The following is a 22413-nucleotide window of genomic DNA, read 5'->3' as shown; positions in this document are numbered from 1 at the left end:
TTTAGAAGGAAAAGGAAATAAAGTGTTTCACAGTCTGCAAAGAAGTTGTGACATTTCACAGATTCATAATAGGCTCTCTGAAGTTCTGGCATTAACTCTTTTATGCTATTGTGCTCTGGCACTAAATGCAGCCTTTGTTCTGCACGCCAATTATCTTGCTGGGGCTGTTCATTGACTGCAAGGCCTGCCTGAAAGAAGCTCTTGATTCACCACAAAAAGGCTTAGGCAGGCTCAGTCGTGAGGCATCCTGAAGGACCATACTTCAGGTAGCACATTTAGGATATTGATTTTCAGGGCTAGCTTGACCAGTAGGCAAAACTAGGTGAATGTATTGGATACTGATTCCTAGGAAAACAAGAAGAACCCTTCTACGTCTTAGAATCAGAGTCCAGTAGCACCTTTAAGACCGACAAAGATTTATTCAGGGCATGAGCTTTCGAGTGCAAGCACTCTTCCTCAGACTAAGAACTCCTTACATGACTGTGGGAATATATAGCAAAAATTAATTCTGTTACATTAGTAAAACCGTGTCACACATCCAAATACAGCCAATGATAATTCTTATCATTGAATTATCATTGGCTGTATTTGGATGTGTGACACAGTTTACTAATGTAACAGAATTAATTTTTGCTATATATTCCAAAGCTCACGCCCTGAATAAATCTTTGTCGGTCTTAAAGGTGCTACTGGACTCTGATTCTATTCTGCTACTTCAGACCAACACAGCTACCCCTTTGAATCTTTCTACTTCTTGGAAGGGAAGCTTGGTTTTAACTGCCACATCTGTTGCCTCTGATCTTCTATAGCTGCCATGATGGAACGTGGAGGGATTTTGAAGAGCATGTCTAATTTATTTATTTATTTTTACATTGTTCATTTTAAATGGCCGGGAAGTCAAGCATTCATCCCAATTTTTTCACTTTTCTCTCAGATGAAGTGCTGAGTGGGAGGGGGGAGGACAGTTCACATAGAGTGCCAAAAATCTTGAGCCAGCTTTGCAAAATGTGAACAAATGTGTTGCTTCTGGTCCCGAATCCAGTCAACTGGAATGCTGAACTTGGTTGCCTGCAAGAACATTCAGTGTGTAGCTTGTATAGATATTGCAACATTGATGCACTTCTGGATATAATCCTGTTCCTTGCTGATTCAGACACAGCATCTGAACATTGGAATCCTGCTAAAGACAGGGCCTTTATTATTATTATTATTATTATTATTATTATTATTATTATTATTATTATTATTATTATTAGATTTATTTTTCGCCACTCACTACATAGGCTCGTGGCGGGTAACAGCAGTCTGAAAATCCCCCACTGAAACTCCCATTAAAAGTCTTTACAGTAGGGGCACCATGCTTCTCAACTTGAGAGACTTGCCAGACATCTTCACTGTTATTGTTAAGGGATCAGGCAAAGACTGTTTCTGTTCTGTTGGGCATTTTGTTAAGCCTTTAGTTACTGTTCTCATTTTTAAGTGGCATTGCTCAGTTGAATTTGTAACCTTAGTCAAACTGGTTGCTTTAAGACTGTGCACGCTGTTTTGAATGAACCATTCTCATGAAAATGGGATTGATTTTTTAAGTTAGTAAAGATAGTAAAATCAATATGATTTTTTAAACAATTTTTTAAACAGAGGCTGGATAGCCATCTGACGGAGAGGATGATTCTGTGAAGGCTTAAGGGGGTGGCAGGTGACAGTGGATGAGCAGTAGGGTTGTGAGTGTCCTGCATAGTGCAGGGGGTTGGACTAGATGACCCATGAGGTACCTTCCAACCCTATTATTCTATGACTAGGGGCAAAGCCCATTGTCTCCAAGAATACAATGGGCGCTAGAGCTTGGCAGTGGGAAGAGGAAGAGGAGGAGTTGTCCAGTCTGGAAGGGCATGGGCTTGAATGTTGTGGCCTACTGCACAGGGTTGTTGTGCAGATGAAACAGGAGACAAAAGAGCTGGTTTTGCAGAATAACGCTGTGCAGTGGCCTCAAATCTGCAGAGAGTTGCAAAGAAGAAAGACACATGGCTTGGCTGTGTCTAACCCCCGGCCAGAGCAGTATTTTAAGTGAAAAGGGGCTTTTCTGTGGCCTCCCTGTCAGGCAACTGTTTGGCAGAAGGGGAAAGTTCCCCCCCCCCCTCAAAAGGAAGGCCCTCAGGCTCCCCTGCGTTACTCCCCTGCCAGCTCTGTCAGGGTTCTGAGGCAATTTACAGTTGGACTTGACAGGACAGCCTTGAGGTGAAAAGGGCTGGCGCAGCCTGTCCAAGCCTCTGTTCTCATCCCCCTTGGCAGCCCTACTGACCTCCTCTCCCTGCGGTGGTCAGGAGCAGACTGGCAACCAGACTGGGCTGGGTGAATGGAATTTTGGTCTGTCCTGGTGAGGGGCCAATAGGAAGGCGCTTCGCGTGCCTCACCATTGGCTGCTTGGCCCTGGATGGACAGTTGGAGGGCCCAATCAGGAGCCACTTTGCGGCTCCTGATTGGGCCCTTTGAGTTTTTATCCTGTTAAAGATTGTAGTATTCTAAATTATTGAGAATAAGATGCACTCTGGTTCTGAAAACAGATAGAATGGTTAATGTAGCATTGCACAGTAAGGCACTAGTGGTGTATGTGTGTGAGGGGGGAAGAGAGAATTTTAGAGCATGGGAGCTCTATAGTAAGACTTTCTTCCCAATGTTCTGAAATTCTTCACTTTGTATACTCCTCTTTGTTGTCTCACTTTAAAAAAAAGTGAGCCTGTTTGATTTCATTCCTATTCTAAAGTATTGTAGGTGCCTTTTCTAAATTAGAAAAAAATGATTGTGAAAAAGAAAAGAAGATAATGTATCATATAGTCAGCAAGTTCTGTTGTTTCATTTTCTAAAGCAGCATCATGTCTTTTTACCTGTGTATGTGCTATTGTGAAGGAAGTGACTTATTGACACATTGGGGCCAGGAGCTTTCAACAACTGTTTGCTGATTCTAACTTGGATGGAAAGGTGATGAAGTTACCTAAGCCGCCATTCCTGGCTGTCTGGCTGGGAAAAAAACAACAACCCCACAATTAATGACATTTCTGTTTCCATTATCAGCTGTTCCTGTTACCTAATTACAGCCACACAAACTGAGGGTGGGGGGAAGGCTAACTGTCACCTGACATCCCTGAATAAGATTAATGTGTGGTATTTATGAGGTACTGGCAATAAATAAGATAATAAGGTTTCCGGAACATGGCACAAACATTCATTCCAAGTTGTAAAACTGTGTGAGTACAGCAATAAATCTCTGGTTTGTTAATCATTTTGTAAGTGATAAGGTGAACCCTAATTTGGCCATCGAAAGTTGAGGATCCAGAAAGACATTCAATTAGCTCTTCAGCAAGAAGGGCATGCCACGTACTGCATTATGCTGCCAAAGGGATGTCAGCAAACCTGTTTTCATCTACAATCTAATGTTGTTATATTGCCTGAGGAGGGGGAAGGATCATAGCTTAAGGGCAGAATGGTCCCTAGCTCTGTTCTTGGTACCACTTGCAAAAGACTTTTAGCCAAAACTTTGGAAAGGTGTTGCCAATGACAATCTTTCTGGAAATCTTTCAGGAGATCTTTCAGGAAAAAATCTTCAAGTTAGTTTTCTGGAAAATACTTTTATGATTATAGTCTGGGGACTAATCTGAGCATGAAATGCATTTCCTACTACTACTACCTTTTCAAAATTCTGTGCTTTAAGAGCCAGCATGGTATACTGGTTAGGAGTGGTGGCTTCTAATCTGGCGAGCTGGGTTTGATTCCCCAGTCCTCCACGTACAGCCATTTGGATGATCTTGGGCTCGTCACAGAACTGATAGTGCTGTTCTGATCGAGCAGTCCTGTCAGAGCTCTCTCAGAGCTCTCTCAGCCTCACCTACCTCACAGGTTGTCCATTGTGGGAAGAGGAAGAGGAGATTGTAAGTCACTTTGAGATTTCTTTGGGCAGTGAAAAGTGGGGTATAATAATCAACTCCTCTTCTTCTTATACTCTACTTAAGGAGTCTCAAAGTGGCCTACAATTATCTTCCTTTACTCACCCCACAACAGGCACATCGTCAGTTAGGTGTGGCTAAGACTGGTCCAAAGTCCTCCAGCAGGCTTCATGTGGAGGAGTGGGGAATCAAACCCAGTTCTGCAGATTATAGTCCACCACTCTTAACCACTGGCTCTGAAATATTCTTCATACAGTCTTCAGCCAATATGCCATGGCAGACTCTAATCTGCAGTGGCAGACTCTAATCTGGAGAACCAGGTTTGATTCTTCTCTCATCTACATGAAACCTAGGCCAGGTACATGAAATCGTGGGCCAATCACAGTTCTCTCAGAATTCTCTTGACCTCTTGTACCTCACAAAGTGCCTGTTGTGGAGAGAGGAACAGAAGGTGATTATAAACCACTTTGCGTTTCCTCAAAATAAAGAAAAGCAGGATATAAAAAACAACTCTTCTTCTTAATTCATGTGAAGAAGGCACACATGTTGGCAGAGTTTAAATATGCAAAGAGCACTGACTGTTTTGTTAAAACTGATTAGTTTTATAGTTTTATTCAGAAGATAAGAGAACAACCTGTATAAAGAGAGAGAAGAGAGGGATTTCTTACTGTCTAACTGTTGTTGTTCTGGAGGGAATGCAGGAAGTAGGCTCAAAGGATCAGGAAGTCTCCAGTTGAGGCAATCGGAACACAGGAGATTATTTGAAAATGCTAAGAAGTTCTTATCTAAATATGCTAATTGCATATCTCCCCACCACCACCATGCCCATCTTGAATCATGCGCATTCTAACAACACTGAATTTTCTCACACTCTCTTCCATTACTGCAGCTCCCTCCGATCCTCGGAAAGATCATCCCCACCTTCTTGTTCTGTGGCTCCCTTCCTTGGCCATGCTGATCTGCTTGGATGTCAAGGTATTGCTGGTCAAATTTGCAAAGCTTCTTCATGAATTACATGAAGAGACAGAGAACAATGCAAGAAGTAAAGAATGCCCAAAGGGGATGAAACACTGAAATGGGGCTTTTCAGGGTGTTATAAGGATGAGAAATTGGAAACCATCCCTAGGTGCATGAAAGTTCAGGCTCAAACAGCCCCTACTTGTTTTCTGTCTGCCTTCTTCCCTTTTAGTATTCCCACCCAAGAGTCTGTCACAAGACTCTGACTCCCTTCTCCAGAGATGAACGGCAACATAGGCAAGGATATAGAGAACTAGCTGTGGGGTGGGGGACTGCTGATCCTTCTGATGCTGTTCTCATCTGGAGAAGAGAAGGTGAAATAGCCCTGTGGGACCATCTTGCCCCACCTAGCTGTGAAACAATGGATGGAGCCACGCTGTAAGACCTTCAATACTTGGACAATTTAAAATATTGCTCTATTACAAAATAATTGCCACCCAGGACCATAAAATCTCTCTCGGGCTGTTTAGATGGGTACCTGTTGTTTGTTCACACTGTGGCCAAGATTAATTGCCTCTTAGGAAACCACATGGCTCTTAAGAACTGGCCGATTCTCTTTTGTGCATCCTGGAAATGTTTTGGGAACATAAAGCTGCATCATTTGAGAAAACTGATTAGTTTTTGAAGACGTGTTCTCCCCCCACCCTTATTTGCCAAAATCTTTGTTGAACAGAATTATTCTTCTGGTCTCAGCAACATCTTGTAGTAATGAATTTCATGTGGTTAATTCCCCCCCCCCCCGAACCTCTCCTACATATTTGTGTTTTAAGCTGGGGTTCTCTTTGGGAGCTAATTTCATTAAGTGGATTCCAGCATTGGTATTAAATCATCTTTATTTGGCATGTGCATCTATAATTCATTCTTATAAAGGGTTAATGCTTTTTCCTGTTGGGCATCTCCCATCGTGAATTATTCATCCCAGTCCTTTCTGCCAAGAAAGAAGACTGAATCCCTTGCATATTTTTGCAGGCTTTACATGGATCCACTTGGGCTGAATTTTGATTTCGTATATCCTGGAGATCTTCAGTAATCACTCATCCTCAGAAACCCTGTGCTGGCATATTATTGAATTACTACATTATGCAAACACTTTCTCTTTCCCTCTTTCTATAAAAGCCTGTACCATATACTTTGCCATATTATAGCTGGACCAAGAAACAGAATGTAAGTTGGATCTCTACAGATGAAATGTAATTCTAAAGAAAGAACCAGGCTGGATTGTCAGGGGCAGAAAGCAAGCTTACCCATATCCCAGTGGTATCCCTGAATGACCTCCTTTGGCAGCAGAGGTACCAGTGCTATGACCCCAGCACCATGCAGGCACAGCTACTGAAAGGCTGGCAGAACCCAGCATGGGTGCCAGTGCTGGGTTCTGGGTTCCATTCAATGGCTGGGTGCTGCTGCCAGGGCACTAGCACTGCTGCTGATGCTTTATGGTACTATCCAATAAAGATTCTACTAATAAAGACTCCCTCTTCAGTGTTACTTATGGAAGAGAACTAGAATCCTCCCTGCAGCTCACTATACTGCTACGCCCATGTCTAAGGGCAGAAACAGCAGGTCCCTTTGGTTATGGGATTTATCTTAACAGGACCCAAGACGTTGGATAGGCTGCATTTTGGCATCTGACTGGAACTTTGTTTGCATCACTTGACGGAGTTTAAAGCAGACACTTATTTCTGTGCTGTAAAGAAGTGTGTTTTCCAGCTTTCATCTTACATTTTCCAACTGACTGGAAAATAAAATAAACAATTTTAATGTGCCCTTATTCAAAAAAGAGAAAGTTACCTAGGGACTTGTAAAGAAGAGATTGGAGAAAGGCAAGAATGATTTCATTAGGGACTGAATTCTGAACTCAGCTTTGTTCTTTGATTCTAGGTTTGCTAAGGACATTATAATTGCCTTGATGTTTTCTTTATATTCAGCAAATAATGCCCCAAGGACCAGTCGTCAAGCAGCAAAGCATGAAAGGGTACATAGTTGAACTGAGACAAGTGAAAAGCTCCCAGGATGTTGTGTCCATTTCCAGTTCATTAAGTTTGGCTCTAGATAACACAATAACTTATCTAATGGCAAATATATATATATATATGCTTTCTTTAAGTACAAAGTAAGGCTATCAGCTTAAGAACATTTTAAAGCATGAAAATGTGAGGCAGAACAATAGCTGGGCATGATAGCTCAAGTCTGCAAAGGGAAATAAAAGGATGGGAGAATTGATCCTTGGGACCAATTGCTGAAACAATGCATTAATGTCAAAATTTCACAGGGCCTGTAAAATGGTACTTTCCCACCAAGCCGATGAGTGAGACCAAGACTGCTCAGAAGTACTGCAGGCCTCCCACCTTTCCTTTCCATATTTCTCTGTACTTTACGCTTCCCCTCTCTCCAGGGGATAGTCTAACTCGTAACATAAAATTGCCAACTAGACAGTGGCAGTTCATGGACTAGGAAAAACTCTTAATTTTTGATGTGGGAATATCTCTATTGGGGGCCTGCAAGAAGTGTAATGGAAGTCTACGGATGTGATATTGCCATCTGCATCTGCCCCCAGGACTGACCAGCAGAGCAGGGAGAATGAGGGTCTGGTAATGACAGCTGAAGGGAAGACATGAGGAGATGAAGGGAGGAAGCGCTGGCACCAGACATGGGGAAGAAAGGTCGAAAGAAGGTGAAGAAAGGTAACTGGATGGAAAGAGGCAGCATTCCCTTCAATTAGTCACAGCGCAGGCAGGCAGGGCCAGGTGAGGGGGGGGTAGTTTTCTGGCCTTGGGTCAGAGTCAGTCCCTTGAGTCAGGGAAGGAGGAAGGCTGCCTCCTTTGTTCTCCTCCCTCCATGCAACCCCCCATAACTGAACAACAGAGCGAGGAGGGCAATGCACTTCCCCCTGCTCTGCTGCCTTCCTAATTTGCTTATTCCTCCCTTCTCCTTTCCAGCCCCATAACTACCAATGGGCAGGGTGGGGGAGCGAAGGAGGGAGAGAGCAAGCGTGTTTAAAGGCTAGCTTGAAAGGTATCTGTGTGGCGGAGCGATGGCTGAAGGGTGAGCTTGCTGGAGTTTGCCTTCATCTTCTCCCCCCTCCCCACTTTCTCCTTTTCTCAACCCCACCGTTCACTCCTTTCCTCAAACCCCACTCTCCACAAGCTTCACCTCCGAATCTCCAGGCATTTCCAAGCCGCAGTTAGTTTCCCTAAACTGGAAAAATTACAAGAGCCAGTAGCTGATTTCTGGAAGATGAGAGGTCAAGAGACAAGCCAGGGTTACCAGGAGAAACCCTGGATTTGAAGCTGCTATACTGTGTTCTATAATAACAGGAGATCTTCAGCCACCATCTGGAGGTTGGCAACCTTCACCTCCCTCAGTGCCCTAGGGGCTCCATGAAGAAGCTGGAAAGGAAAGGCAGCCTAAATAGCTTTCAGTGTCTTTGTGACCTCGGCAACTATTATACCGATTCCCAGCCTCACTTCAGCCCTATTGGCATGCAACACATGTCTGGTGAAATGAGTGAATAATAACAACAATTGAGGATAATGTATCCAAAGTGCTCTGAACACCTGGGAGAAAATTCCAAATATCATGTCATTAATTATTGTTATTAGACATGATCCAGCCATTGTGAAACAGTTTCAAGTTTAATGTTTTCAATGACAAAATGAAACATATTGCTTAAATGTCTCTTTTCTTATAAGGAGTTTGATTGAACTAGAATTCCTATCCTTGAGACAAAGACTGCTTGGACAAGCTACACAGATTTGTTTCTAGATGAAAAAGGTATTTAGAGGAGGTTTGGGAAACAACCTTCTTGGGTGGGTGAACTGAGATGCATTTGGGCAAAGAAAAAATGGAATCCACAGTGGAGCTGAGGTTCCATGCCACACAACAACAGAGAGACCTTGGACAATTGTGATATGGGTGAACTCCACACAACTTCTGAAGTAAAATCAAGATGAACTATTAATCTACCCCAAAGAAGTCAAATACTACTTAACAGCTTCCTTGATGACTGAAGCTGGAGATTGGGGCTGATGCTGCACTTTGATTTTTTCTGTTGTGGATCCTGCTGAATTCAGATCAATTTGAACTCGTGTGTTCCTCTATTTCCTCCCCTCCCAAATGAAACAGAAAGTGTTCTGCATTCGATTGCAGAAGCTCAGAAGAGGGGGGGGAGGCAGCAAGAACATCTTTCTTTCTTTTCTTGAATGAGGGGGCAGGGGGGGGATTGGAGACAGCAGAGGAGGGGAAAAAAACCCAAGAGGCAAATCTCTGCTGAGAGAAGTTAGGGCTTCTGGAGTGCAGTCACTTTAAGGGAAGCCTTGCAGCCAGGAACCAGGAAGCCTTTGAACTGATGCCCTGGCCAATCAGGGAAGACTGCCTTGTTACAGCATTGGCGGCACGAGGCAGAGTTAATTTGCGAAAAGCAGAGAATTGCACATTTACTGATGCCGATTTTTCAAATATGGAGACTTATATCCATTTCTGGATATTGCGGGGGAGAGGTAGGTCAACTTGAATCAATCATGGATGTTTCAGAGGGAAAATTTAAAGCACCCAAAATCAAAATGCAAATTGAATTCAGTGTAGACGGGAAGAATTAATTCAAACTGTGACTGGGTAAAAAGTCCCGTGCAGACTACACCTAGGTCAAAAGGAAGCTGCTAACTATCATTGAGCTTGAATGGTACAATACAAAAGGAAGGTTTCTGTTTGTTTTTTTTAAAGACCCTTTTTTATGCTACGTGAAAGTGTTGGGGAGAAGGGCATGGGAGACAGAGGATTGGATACAGTCAGCATTTTCACTCAGTCTTGTCCAGTTCTTCTCCCTAGAAGCACTAATCAACGTGGCTTTTATACATGCAGACCCCAGCAGGGACTCTGCTTCCCTTTTTGCCAGCCGCAAAAAAATATGTACCTCATCAAATGCCTTCCCCAACCCTAATTTCACCTTTCATCCCCTCTTCATTTGAATCAAAGGTTATTCCCCTTTCACAGTTGAAAGAGTCCTTGATGGGAACATATGTGTGTGTGTGCATACATGGGCAGGGAGTATTAATTAGGATTACAAGAAATATTTTTCCCTGATCCTAGTTAATCACTAAGTAAAGACTCTTTTCAACAAAGAGCCAGTTAGATGTAGTGGTTAGGAGTGCGGACTTCTAACCTGGCATGCCAGGTTCGATTCTGCACTCCCCTACATGCCACCAGATGGGTGACCTTGGGCTCGCCACGGCACTGATAAAGCTGTTCTGACCGGGCAGTGATATCAGGGCTCTCTCAGCCTCACCCACCCCACAGGGTGTCTGTTGTGGGGAGAGGAATGGGAAGGCGACTGTAAGTCGCGTTGAGCCTCCTTCGGGTAGGGAAAAGTGGCATATAAGAACCCTTCTTCTTCTACAAAATGAGCAAAATAGCCCTTGAAAGTGTACAATATTTTGGATTAGCAGCTGGCTTAGGGCTGGGGATGCAGAACTCAGCCCCCTCCCATTAAAAAAAAAGTTAGGGGCTCAAGCAAGCCAATTCCCCTTCTTCCTGATTTCCCTTTTTTCCTTTGATGAATTCTTGCCTGCTTCTATAATCCATGGCTCCCAGAGAGCAACAAACATCTCAGTTTGTGTGTGTGTTACTTAAAAAGAGATGCAAACCAATCTTTTTCTGTCTTGCTGTTGATTCCTCAAGTATGCAGAAGGCAAATATTCTTGCATGGCATGGAACAACTCACACCATATTCATATCTTCCCCAACGGTAATAGATTTTGATAGAACTTCCCACTGGGACAGAAAAATTATACGTCAACCCTTTTCTTACACAGGGAGAGAACTATAGATATTGAAAGACACACCGATGCTGAAGTCCATTGGGTCAGAGGTGGGCAATTCCATTACAGCAATTTTTTCGGCCTTCCTCTTAAAGTTACTGCAGTCAGTAGCACTTTGGCTGATATTGACAAATTCTTCTAGCAAGGGTGCTCTAGGAAGGGCTCAGGCTCCTGTGGTATTTTCTGCATGCAGAGGTCCTGTTATTTACATTGCACTTGGCCAGAAGATAAGCCTACATTTGCTTGTCACAGCTTCCCCCCCCCCCCAAGGAATGATGGATGTGAATTTGATTAGAGAATTGTCATAGACAACTTCATAAAACTATGATCTTGGTGGAAGTACTGACTACTAACAAGATGCACAGAAATTGTATTTGGGTTTGGCTTCAACTTTTGCTGAAAAAGAATGCAGCTCCATTAGAGGAATTACAGTTCTTACTTGCAGAGCATGTAGAGATACAAGGATTGCAATTTCAGAAACTGTAGCTTCTTCAATAAAAAAAATGCACGACAAGGAATCAACTGCTCTGCTAGTTGATGTGGCAGAGTGTGGGCTGGAGGCAGACAAGATCAACTTCCAGCCCATGCAGGTTGCGTGCTGCACTTATACAGCATGCACAGCATAAAGAGACAGGCGAGACCCACAGGCGCCACACATGTGACTCTTTGCCTGGCTTGCCACAGAGCAGCTTCCCTCCCTCCTACATGTGATGTGTAAACAGCCTCTAGGCTGTGTCTGTGGTGGATGTTACATGGTTAATATTTCATCACAGCTGTGAGTTTTGCATGGGATGGAGCCTGTTGGCAGGGGTTGGACTCCCTTGGGTTTGGGGCCTCAAGATGAGATGGCATGTAAATGAGCGCAACTTACCTGGCTGGGAGGCTAGGCGCTTGTTGCCAGGCAGCTTGGGGAGCAGCCAAAGCAGCTGGGCACCTGGTAGCTCCCCTCACATAGGTCAACTCCTGTAGGGCAGACTTCAGTAGGCAAGGGGATCTGCTGTACTGGCTAGGAATGGTGCGGTTCCCCAGGGTGCCTCGGAAAGCCACGGGTTGTGGTGCAGTCCACTGACTGCTAGGTCAGGCTCCCTCTCCCATACTGTTCCAACCCTCCCATGGGGAGGTAATAAAGCTGTGGCCATGTTTATACCCAGCAGCTGTGTGTCACATCTTATTCCAGCCCAAAATGCCCTCCTGAAAGTTAATGGGTTATATCAGACCAGCATTTTTGCTCTCTCTTACTCAATTCCCTTCCTTGCGTGAGCCCCTCTCACATGGCTTTTGTTTATACAGGCCATAGGATGTCCGCTTAAGCCATTTGTAGAAAGTTGGGACGAAAAAATCCCATCTTTAAGTATCATCTAATGAGGTATGAGCTTGCTGAGACCGAGAGGGGAAAAGATCTCAGGGTTGTAGTTGATAGGTCAACAAAAGAGAACCAGAATGAATACCAACTGCTGATGGTTATTGATAGTGTAATCTGTTTTCAACACATTTTAATGAATATTATGTTTTTTTGTTTTAATGTGATGGAACTGATGTTATGGATTAAATGTACACCACCCTGAGACAGCTAGTCCAAGAGGGGAGTGGTATAGAAATGAATGAGGGAATGAATGTTCTTATGTTAAAATGGTACCCTCCCCTTCCCTTTTTGTTAAGAGATCTGTTAGAATCTCCATTGCTGCAAGGCGTGTAGACTGGAACCCAACAAAATGGGGAAGTACGGGATAATGATGGAGGTGATATGAAAGAATCTGCTGGGAATTTTTCAGTGAACCTATCCAATACTCAACTTTACCTTGTTTGCCACTCAGGATCAGACTGTTTGCCAATTATATTTATGTTTGGATTGCATGCAACAACTTGAACAGCTGCCAAACAAGTTTGCCTGGAGAATCAGCTGGAAGCTGGCCCGTCCGGCTCATCAAAATAGCTACACTGTGAAGTTGCAAAATGGAGAGGAGGTGCAGCTCCTTTCTCTTGTTTTCCCTCCAAATTGAGCAGGGATAGAAATGATAGCATTGCAAATGGGAGAGAAAAAGCTTTGTTCTCTTCCCTCCCCTCCAGGCTGGGTGAGGCCAGAAGCAATGCTTATGAGCTCACCTTTACAAAAGGGACAGCAGAGAGACCTCATTTCTCTCTTTTTTCTCTGCAGCCCAAGCAAGTAGTTTTGGGGTGAGGAAAATCAAACGGACATCTGATGGGTTTCTGATCAATCCAATCTGTTGCATTTCAGCAAGTTTGGGCAGCAGCAAATTTTCCAGGATGGGAGGTCAGAAGAACCCAACTTCCAGATGAACTTCTGGGGAAGATCTCCTGATCCCCCCCCCCTTTACAAATAAAATAAACTTATCTGGGTACAGGACAACATTTTCACAAGCAGGGGATCAGGAAAAAATACCCAGCTGATTCTAGGTTGCAAACAAACAGCCTGCTGTTTTAATTGGCTGCCTGATCATGACTGGTGAATGGGAAGTGAGCCAAACTGGCAGGTACGGTGAATCTCAACTTCACAAGAATGGTTCGTCTTCCATACAGTCCTTGTCACTAGAAAAACACTGCTGCACACCATAGCATTGATCAGCAGGAAAGAATCTGTCCTCTTTTATGTGTCCTTTCTGCCTGGCTGAGTTTGTCACTTTTAATGCATATTACTGAGACATCTATTCCAATTCTTCTTGCACAGGTAATGCCAGCAACTCCGTTCTAAATTACTTTCCATTATGTGTTTTATGGAAAATAAATTCCCTAAAATAAAAATTCAAGTAATTTGCTGCAACAGCAAACTGCCTCTGGTATTTTGAGTATAATAAACAAAGCCATCTTTGTACGGGGAAAATCGGACCCAACATAATCAAGGATGACAGGCTGGCTATGGGAAATGCAAATCCTTGATGTATAGATCCACTTAAAGGCTTGTCAGATTCTTTGGCACTTTCATTTAAATCTGCCGTGCAACCAAAAGTCGAAGTTTTTGTGGGACCGAGAGAACATATGGCATGTCACTTAGCACATGACATATTTTTCGATCACATTGTCTGCAGGGTGAGGAATCACCAAATGCAAATGCTGTGTGTTTGATTCTTTTAGTAGACTTGTTGCTAACCTTGTTTAACAAATCAGGAACCAACCTTGTAACATATGCTCCGGCTTCCTAGTTACTCCCCTCTCTGAAGCAGCTTTCTCACAGTCCCTCATCCCCGCCTCCCTTAAGAAATCTTTTGGTACTGAAGTTAACCGCCATACAAGTTAACCAGAGGTTTTCAGGCTCCAAACTGACCTTGCAGCTAAACCTTGGTTACTTAGATCTCATTAATGTTTATATATAGGCCAGCCAGAGCTTTTGTGTTCACATAGGTAGCATTTTGATATTAACTCGCAGACTATTAAAGAACAAATTGATAATGAGAAATTGTCCAGGTGAAAAAAAAATCCTGTATTTTTGTCCCAAGCTAAATGAAACTATGAAAGGAATGGTCCTTCCTCAATCCAGCCCACTGAGGCACGTAGCTGTTCCCACATGCACAAATACATCTTGTGAGTCTAGGAAAAGGAGTTGGAAGGGGCTGTAGGAGCAGAGAAAGATGTGGGAAAACATTGTGTGCTTTTCATGCATTGAAGGTTGGATCTTTCTGAATCGTGAAAGTTAAGCATGGAACAACATGGTAAAAATCAAGGACAAGGAGTTAACCAATCTGAGGGCCATTTCGCACGGCTTCAAAGTAGCAGGATGGTTGCCAATTGGAAACGCTACTAATTTGCCATAACCCACAACGTCGTACACAATCTGCAACAGTCCTGCAACCGACCCGCAAAAAGCGCTTCGTTGTAGCGCTTTCAGGGGAATCCAGAAAAGTGGATTCACCCTCCGGATAGCGATACACTCCTGCAACCAATCTGCGACAATACCGCCACAGACTTGTGCGTTACCATTGTTGCGGGTTCTTCAAAGTCCCTCCTCCCGAGCCTTTCCTCCTAACTTCCGGCGAACTGTCCGCCATTTTTTTTCTCCGAGCGAGCGGGGATCTACGAGGCAACGAGACAGCGACTGGCTTTCAAGCACGATCACTTTCGGAAATTCTGCCCGGACACCACAAGAGTTTTTCAAAAGCACAGTGGCACACACCGTCACGTTCCAAACATTTGCCCAAAGCTTAAAACCCCGTCTACCTTCGGCCAGTACTAGCGGAGTCAACGTACGGGGAGCATTTTAAAAAACTTTCCTCTGAGCGTGCCAACGAACGTTCGCCGCTCGCAGTCTCCTGTTTAGATTAGTGGGGTTCAATAGATATGATTCGAGGTGATACCATGAGGGGCGGTTTATGTGTAGTGGGTCTTTGTGTGGTTCCGGGTGCGTGGTTGTGCTTGGGTGCGGACAACCCCTTCCATCGGCGGCTAGACCTCCGGCAAGCGGAGTCGCCGTCCACCGTTCATTTTAAAAAACTTTCCGCTGAGCGTGCCAACGAACGTTTGCCGCTCGCAGTCTCCTGTTTAGCTTAGAGGGGTTCAATAGAAATGATTCTAGCATGAGGGGCGGTTTATGTGTAGTGGGTCTTTGTGTAGTTCCGGGTGCGGGGTTGTGCTTGGGTGCGGACAACCCCGTCCATCGGCGGCTAGACCTCCGGCAAGCGGAGTCGCCGTCCACCGTTCATTTTAAAAAACTTTACGCTGACCGTGCCAACGAACGTTCGCCAGTTACATGTCATTGATTTATGCTTTGGTTGGTGAATATTATTGGGGAACTGTCGAGTACCGCTGCACTTGCTCCCGGTTTTACACCGGCATGCGTTTTTGTAATGGCGGACATTTCAGTAAAATGGCTCCCGCTGCATGTTCAAACTGCTCTTCCCGCGTGTGGACGAATCAGCGCATGCGAGAAGTCAAACAAAAGGCGCTAATCTGGCCATTAGGAGCAGATCCTGTTCCCGCGCGAGGAGTTTTGAACGTGACATGTGACCTCATGTGGCCAATGTGCGTGTCCCCTACTGCCCTCCACCAATCAGGAGCCGGCTAGTCCCTTTGTCTTTGTGTGCGGGAAGGTATATGATCCGTTGCACCCTGCACCTCGCACCTCCATTTTGCTCAGCTACTAGCGAAAGCACCATGGAATCCTCTTCGCAAGCCTCGTCCGTCCCTGCAACCGGCCGTGGGCCAACTTGGAGGGACGCGGAGATCAGGGACCTGATCGCGATTTTCTCGGAAGAGAAAATCCAGGACGCCTTCCAGTCCTCGCACAGGAATAGGGAGGTCTTCGAACAAGTGGCCATCAAGATGCGTGCCCTGGGCCACAACAGGACCGGCCTTGAATGCCGGTCCAAAACTAAAACAATGCGGGTGGAGTACATGCGTGCCGTGAACCATAATAAGGGTTCCGGCAACGAGAAGGTGACCTGCCCCTACTTTGAGGAGCAGCGTCCGCTGTACGGCGACGGGGAAGGAGCCGGCAGGCCGAAGCGCGTCGGGAGGAGCCTTAAGGTGGTTCGGAAGCCGGCTGCCCCGGTCGAGGAACCACCCGCTGAGGAGGATCCCGGCGAGGGCACCTCGTCCAGCTTTCGGCCTCCACCCCCCGTCCAGCAATGAGCCACGGACATGGTCACGCTGGACCTAATGGCCATCGCTCCTGGGGAGCCAGAGGAGGTTCCTCAGCAAACGCCCCTTGCCTCCGGTAAGTAATTTTATTTTTATTTTATATTTCATTTTGAGCAAATGTGTGTTCTGACGTTTGGGGATCGTTTTCTCGTGTGTTCGTTGCAACGCATAATATGCTAGGATGTTTGTGGATTGCTTTTGGTGGCTTTTTAAAACGGTTGTGTTTAACCAACAACCAAAACAGTTTTGCAGCATGCCTCAGCCATAGGCCTTCTGCAGTGCTTTAGCCACTACTTTGGGAGCTTGCTGTGTGGTTCTGGTTGTATGCTTGCTCCTTTTTCACTATTGTATGCCTTGTGTCCGTTGCAACGCATAATATGCTAGGATGTTTGTGGATTGCTTTTGGTGGCTTTTTAAAACGGTTGTGTTTAACCAACAACCCAAACTGTTTTGCAGCATGCCTCAGCCATAGGCCTTCTGCAGTGCTTTAGCCACTACTTTGGGAGCTTGCTGTGTGGTTCAGGTTGTATGCTTGCTCCTTTTTCACTATTTTCTGCTCTTGTCCACAGAGACACAGATGCCTGGGACGATGGTCCTCGAGTCCCCAGCAGCGGTGGCAGAGGACAGTGATTCTGGGGCGTCCACAAATGTTGGTAAGTATCAGTTGCAATAAGGGGGGGGGGGGTTAACTGCTTTGTGCTTTTCTGTTTGTGCAGGGCAGCAGCACTGCCAAGAGACAGAAGAGAGTCCCTCAACGTTGCTGCTTTAGGGTTTGAAGCTTGCTTTGCCACACTTTGGTCCTAAATCATGTTCTTTTTTCCCTTTTTTCAGATTTCATACCCGGGACGCAGGAGGAGGAGGAGCGTGGGGTGGCTGGACCTCCTGCCCTGCGCAGGCGTATACAGATACAAGATGGTGAGCGTGCATGAACTGTTCCTTTCGAGCCATGGCTGCAGGACAATGTCTGTGTGCAATAACTGTGTGCTTCCTTTTCATTTTTGTGCTCCCCTGGCATTGTTCTGAGTCTTGGTTTAACAATATGTAACCAAGAAAGGCCACCATGGGCAAACAAACAATAACCATGTGCTCCCCTGGCATAGTTTTGAGTCTGGGTTTAACAATATGTAACCAAGAAAGGCCACCATGTGCACCAGGGTGGGTTTTGACTGTCTCGATGTTACTAACAGTTCTGTTTCTCTTTTTTTGCCAACAGAGGTCCTTTCAGAAGACGATGAGCCAGCCGGCTCACCACCTAGAGGTGCTCTCCAAGCAGAGGAGAGGCTGGCGAGGGAACGCGGCAGGCTGCGGCGCGTCTCCGTATTAACTAGTGTGGGAGAAAGGATCCTCGAGCACTGCCAGGAGGAGTCCAGGCGTGCCGCTGCCGCAGACCAGGCGATGCTCTCCCTCGTGGCCCAGGAGGGAAAAAAATTCCGTGCCATCCTTAGGGAGTCGAACCAATCCCTACGCGAAAGCGTGGAGGAGGTTCGACTGATAAGGAGGCTGATGGAGAGGGCGGTCGCGGTTATGGAGGCGGCCACCCCTCCTCAGATTACCGTGCACGTCCCCCCCCACCCACACCTCCCCCACCACCTCCAGCACCCACCCCACCCACCCCGTCTCAGAATGCCTCGACCCAAACGAGAAGGAGGACTGTTCTCGGGAAGAGAATAATTAAACCCGCGGACAAGTTCTCCCCCTCCTAGTTTGGGCCAGTTTGTCTAGTTATCTGTGTTTGCTGTTGTCTGTTAAATAAAGTTTATATTTTTGACTCTGTCTCTGTGTACCCTCTCTAGTGATTGTGCCTATTCTGGCACCGTTGTGTGGGTTGGAGGTTGGAGGGTGTTTTAAAGGTTAAAGGTGTTTTAGGAGTTTGGGGTGAAAGCTGTGCGAGTGTAAGGAGTCACACTGGAGTCTTTTTCAGGAAATTTACAACAACTTTTTATTTTCAAAAACAGTTCAACAGGGGAAAAAAACAAGGGAATGTAACTTGGACCCCCCCCCACCACCACCACCACCCTCCAAGAAAGCCAACTTTTTAATAACAAATTCATATATTTAACAGGGATAGAAAAATGGGCAATGCAACTAGGAACCCCCCCAACACCCCCCACCCCAAAACACAAACAGAAAACAAAACTCAGGTCCCACTGCTCCCCTCCCCAGCCCCTTCCATCTCCCTCACTCTCCTGCACAACCGTCCCATGGTCCCCCTGACTTTGCGGCGGAAAAGGTCTTCGTCCTCCTTCTTCTTAACTGTGTGGGGAGGGAGAAAAAGTACACATTAGTGCCACACATATTTTCCAATTTTTTAAGTTTACATGGATACACTTTTTAGTGGCCTTAGCCACAGTGTGAGAAGAGTTGGGCAGTGGGGAACATAACCTACGTTCTTCCGCCTCCCTCTGCTGCCTTTGCTGCTCAATCTCCCCTTTCAGGTCTGCCACTTCAGCCTCTAAGGCAGTCACCCTGGCCTCCATGGCACGCATCCTTGCCTCCATAGTTTCTGCTATAGAAATCAAACAAAGAATTTAATCACACTTCAAATGGAAGCATCACAGCAGGCTCCCATATGGCTCCATGGGGGTACACACACATGGGTCTCCCTCACAGACATAAAACTCTCACCTGCAGCCTGTCCTGAGGTGGAAGGTCCCTCTTCCTCCCCCTCCTCACGCTCAGGTGCTTTTGCCAGCTTGGATGGTGATTGTGTGGCTGGGCAAAGAAAAAGAGAAATCCTAAGTAAAAGCACACAAACCAGAGATGAAACACAGCTGGTGGCCACACCACAGTTAGAGTCAAAGCGCATAACCAAAGTGGTTCTACAGTACTGGCGGGCTAAGTCAGAGGGGGTTGACAGCATCTAAATACTTTCTCGAATTTCATTGGGGACAGTAGGGGAAAGAGGCAGCTAGTCATTCCATGCATGTTTAAGGGTAAAACACAACGAGGGCAGCACTTACCCATATGCCTCCTCATTTCCAGGGGGGGCTTCCCAGCCTTCTCCCATATTTTCACCATCTGGTCGTGGAAGACCGTTCTCCCACTTGGCTGCAGGACCCCCCCCCCCACTGTTCAAGACTGTTGAGGAAGTCCAGCTTCACCCTCTTAAATTTTGTCCGGACCTGCTCCCAGGTCCGAACGTAGCCCCTCTCCCTCAGCTTCGATGCCAACACCAGGTAAGCACCCTTGGTGTGGCAGTGGGTGCTGGCCATAAGGCGGCCAACACTTTTCGATTGGAGCACAAGCTCCAGAAGTGCCTCAGCCTCGGCGCGCTGCCAGAAGGAGCCCTTCCGTGGCTTCGGCATCTTCGGAATGACGGTTAGGGAACGAACGTGCGTTGCTCCGATCGACCACCCCTATTTTAAATGTATCAAAGCTGCCCACCAATAAAATTATTGCTTGGAACATAAGTGGATTGATCCTCCGGTTTGACAGGGGTCGCCAATACTTCCTGGCTACCCGCCTCCCCAAACTTTCTACGTTCAGCGCTTCCGTATTGTGTTTGTCAATTTCAGCGGGGAGTTAGCATTTAGGGCTGTCAAAGTGCTTTTGGACCAGAGAATCCCCGTTTTTTTGCTGGCTAAGTAGACAAACCGCACAAGACAAGGTTAAACAGAGAACATAAAACTTTATTCAACAACAGAGTAGGAAAACCAATCAAACACGCCTCCTGTTTCTGTAGATGTGGGTGGCTATAGCGTCCCGAACCTTGCACCCCTCCGCATAGATCCTTTTTTTCCTTGCTTCAGGGATGTCTTGTGTGTCCTCGAGGACTACAGGATCAGGTTCATCCACAGGGAAGGGGATGTTATGTCCCTTGTCCTCGCATATGTTGTGCAAAATGACACACGCGATGATCAGCGGAGTCACATTGTCTATATGCACATGGAGTCGTGACATCAAGCAACGGAACCGGGACTTCAAACGTCCAAAGGCACGCTCCACTACATTCCTTGCCCGGGAGTGAGTGAGGTTGTAGTGGCTCTGCACGTCTGTCCTTGGCCGCTTATAGGGAGTCATGAGCCAGCGGCGTAATGGGTAGGCTCCGTCCCCGAGCACCAACGCCGGCACACGCACGCCCTCAATGGTGGCGGTGGGGTTTCCTGGAACAAAGACCCCTTCGTCCATGGCTTTCCTGAGGTTCGATTCCCTGAAAACAAGGGCATCATGCCTCCTGCCACTCCACCCCACCTCGGCATCGATAAACCGTCCGGAGAAGTCCACAGTTCCTTGCAGGAGAACAGAACAAAAGTCCTTCCTGTTCCCGTACTCCTTTATGCTTCCCCCGGGGGCACGGATAGGGATGTGGCTTCCATCGACGGCCGCAAAACAATGCGGGAATCCAAGCCTGGCAAACCCGTCCATACTCTGGAATAAGGGAAAGAAAAGAATATAAGCCATGCCATGTCAGCGTGGGGTGTATCGCGTCTTCGTTGCTGACCTGTCAAACAAGAAAAAAAATTTAAAGGGCAAAGGGGATAGAATGACACTCACCGCTCCAAGCCGGTCTCCGAGGCACACGACTTTGCTGAACAATTCCGCCTCCATGGCGAGGCAGAACTCCTTAAGGATATCACCAACCGTAGTGACTCCGAGTCCAAATTGCTGGACTACTGTCCGGAAGTACTGAGGGGAGGCCAAGTACCACAATGCGGCCGCCACCCTTTTTTCCACTGGCACTGGGCGCCGCATGCCAGTGACTTGCCTCTCCATGCGTCCACGTAGAGCCTCCACGAGTTCAAAAAATGTTCCCCTAGACATTCTAAAGTTGGCAATCCAGTGGTCATCATCCCAGCGAGCCCACACAAAATTTTCCCACCAGTCAGAGGATCTTTCGTCCACCCAGAACCGGGGGGGGAACCGGACCTCTGCCAGAGCTTGCCAGTGCCTCTTTGCCGCCATGGTTGCCCGTTGAGAACGTCTTGTACTGCTGGTCATCGCTCTGGCAATACGTTCTCGGTATGCCACGAAAGCAGCCCTCCTATGCCGCACGGTGGTGTGGATACGCTGGACCACCGCAAGCATCTGAGACAACAATTGAAAAATAATCCTCTCCATTGCAACGTTAACCTGTGCTGCGGGCAGTAGGCTACGCAAACAAAGAGTGAGGCCGACCGCGTGTCTGCCCAGGTGCATATAACCTGTGGGCGGGTACTGTGGGCGGGGATTAACCAATCAAACATATCAATGCATCAACCTCTGGTTCATAGAAAACAATAGAAAACACGTTCCAAGGGCGCCAATGATCGGACGATAACGCGTTGCTACGGGGTTTCCTGGGTTTTTTTTAAAAAAAGGGAACCCCGACAAGTCCGGCTTTAGGGTCGAGGTCAAAGGTGTGCCTGCAGTTTGATTGACGGGCACGGGAGGCCAGAAGCGCTAAAAAGGGACCTCCTTTGTAGCGAAAAGACGGAGAACCGGAAGCCTGTGGGTTACGAAAGTGACGAGAAGTGAAAGTGCTAAATTCCGCAAAAACCGCAGCTGTGCGTTACGGGCACAGCTAGTTACATTTCGCTAGTTGAAGTAGCGATTTCGCTAACAGCAACCAAATAGCAACTTTGAGCTCTGTGCGAAATGGCCCTAGATGTTTGCTGTCATCCCATTATTTCAGAAGCCCCTTGGAAAATCTGTTGTGGAGGCTCAGACCTTTACACAAGTGGAGCTCCTTAATCCCCCAGCCCCTCACACTGCATGGCCTCATTTCCAGAAGAGTCCTTGATGCCCAACAGCAAAGGAAGCTACTGAGGGAAAAGGAATATGAGCCAGATCTTTTGTTCTTCTGTTCATAGAAATATGTACCCCACCAGTGGTGGCAAATTTTATACATTCTTGAAATAAAAGGATAGTAAAATGGCTGTGGAAGAATTTGCTCACCCGTATTTTTAAGTTGTCCTTGGAGACGCATTATGCTACCCTTGTCTGTTTCATCCCCCAATTTGAAGCATCTGGCCATCCAGAAGGGAATAAAGCCAGCTGATTCCTCAACTCATATTTATTGTTTATTTAATTTCTATACCACTTTTCAGCAAGCTGGCACTGCACAACTGATAACTGGG

At 46.3% G+C, this 22413-nt stretch overlaps 1 long non-coding RNA gene across 1 annotated transcript; it reads left to right on the top strand.

Annotated features, from left to right (window-relative positions):
• The first annotated feature begins 16953 nt into the window (after positions 1-16953).
• LOC143835621 (uncharacterized) lies at positions 16954-17675 on the top strand. Its single transcript, XR_013230288.1, has 3 exons — positions 16954-17010; positions 17189-17272; positions 17571-17675. It is a non-coding gene; the product is annotated as an uncharacterized LOC143835621 (long non-coding RNA).
• The last annotated feature ends 4738 nt before the right edge of the window (positions 17676-22413 follow it).

This window comes from Paroedura picta, chromosome 1 (genome assembly GCF_049243985.1).
Source record: "Paroedura picta isolate Pp20150507F chromosome 1, Ppicta_v3.0, whole genome shotgun sequence".
Lineage (NCBI taxonomy): Eukaryota > Metazoa > Chordata > Lepidosauria > Squamata > Gekkonidae > Paroedura > Paroedura picta.
The sequence above is the reverse complement of the archived record's forward strand: the minus strand, read 5'-3'. Positions and strand labels throughout refer to the sequence as shown.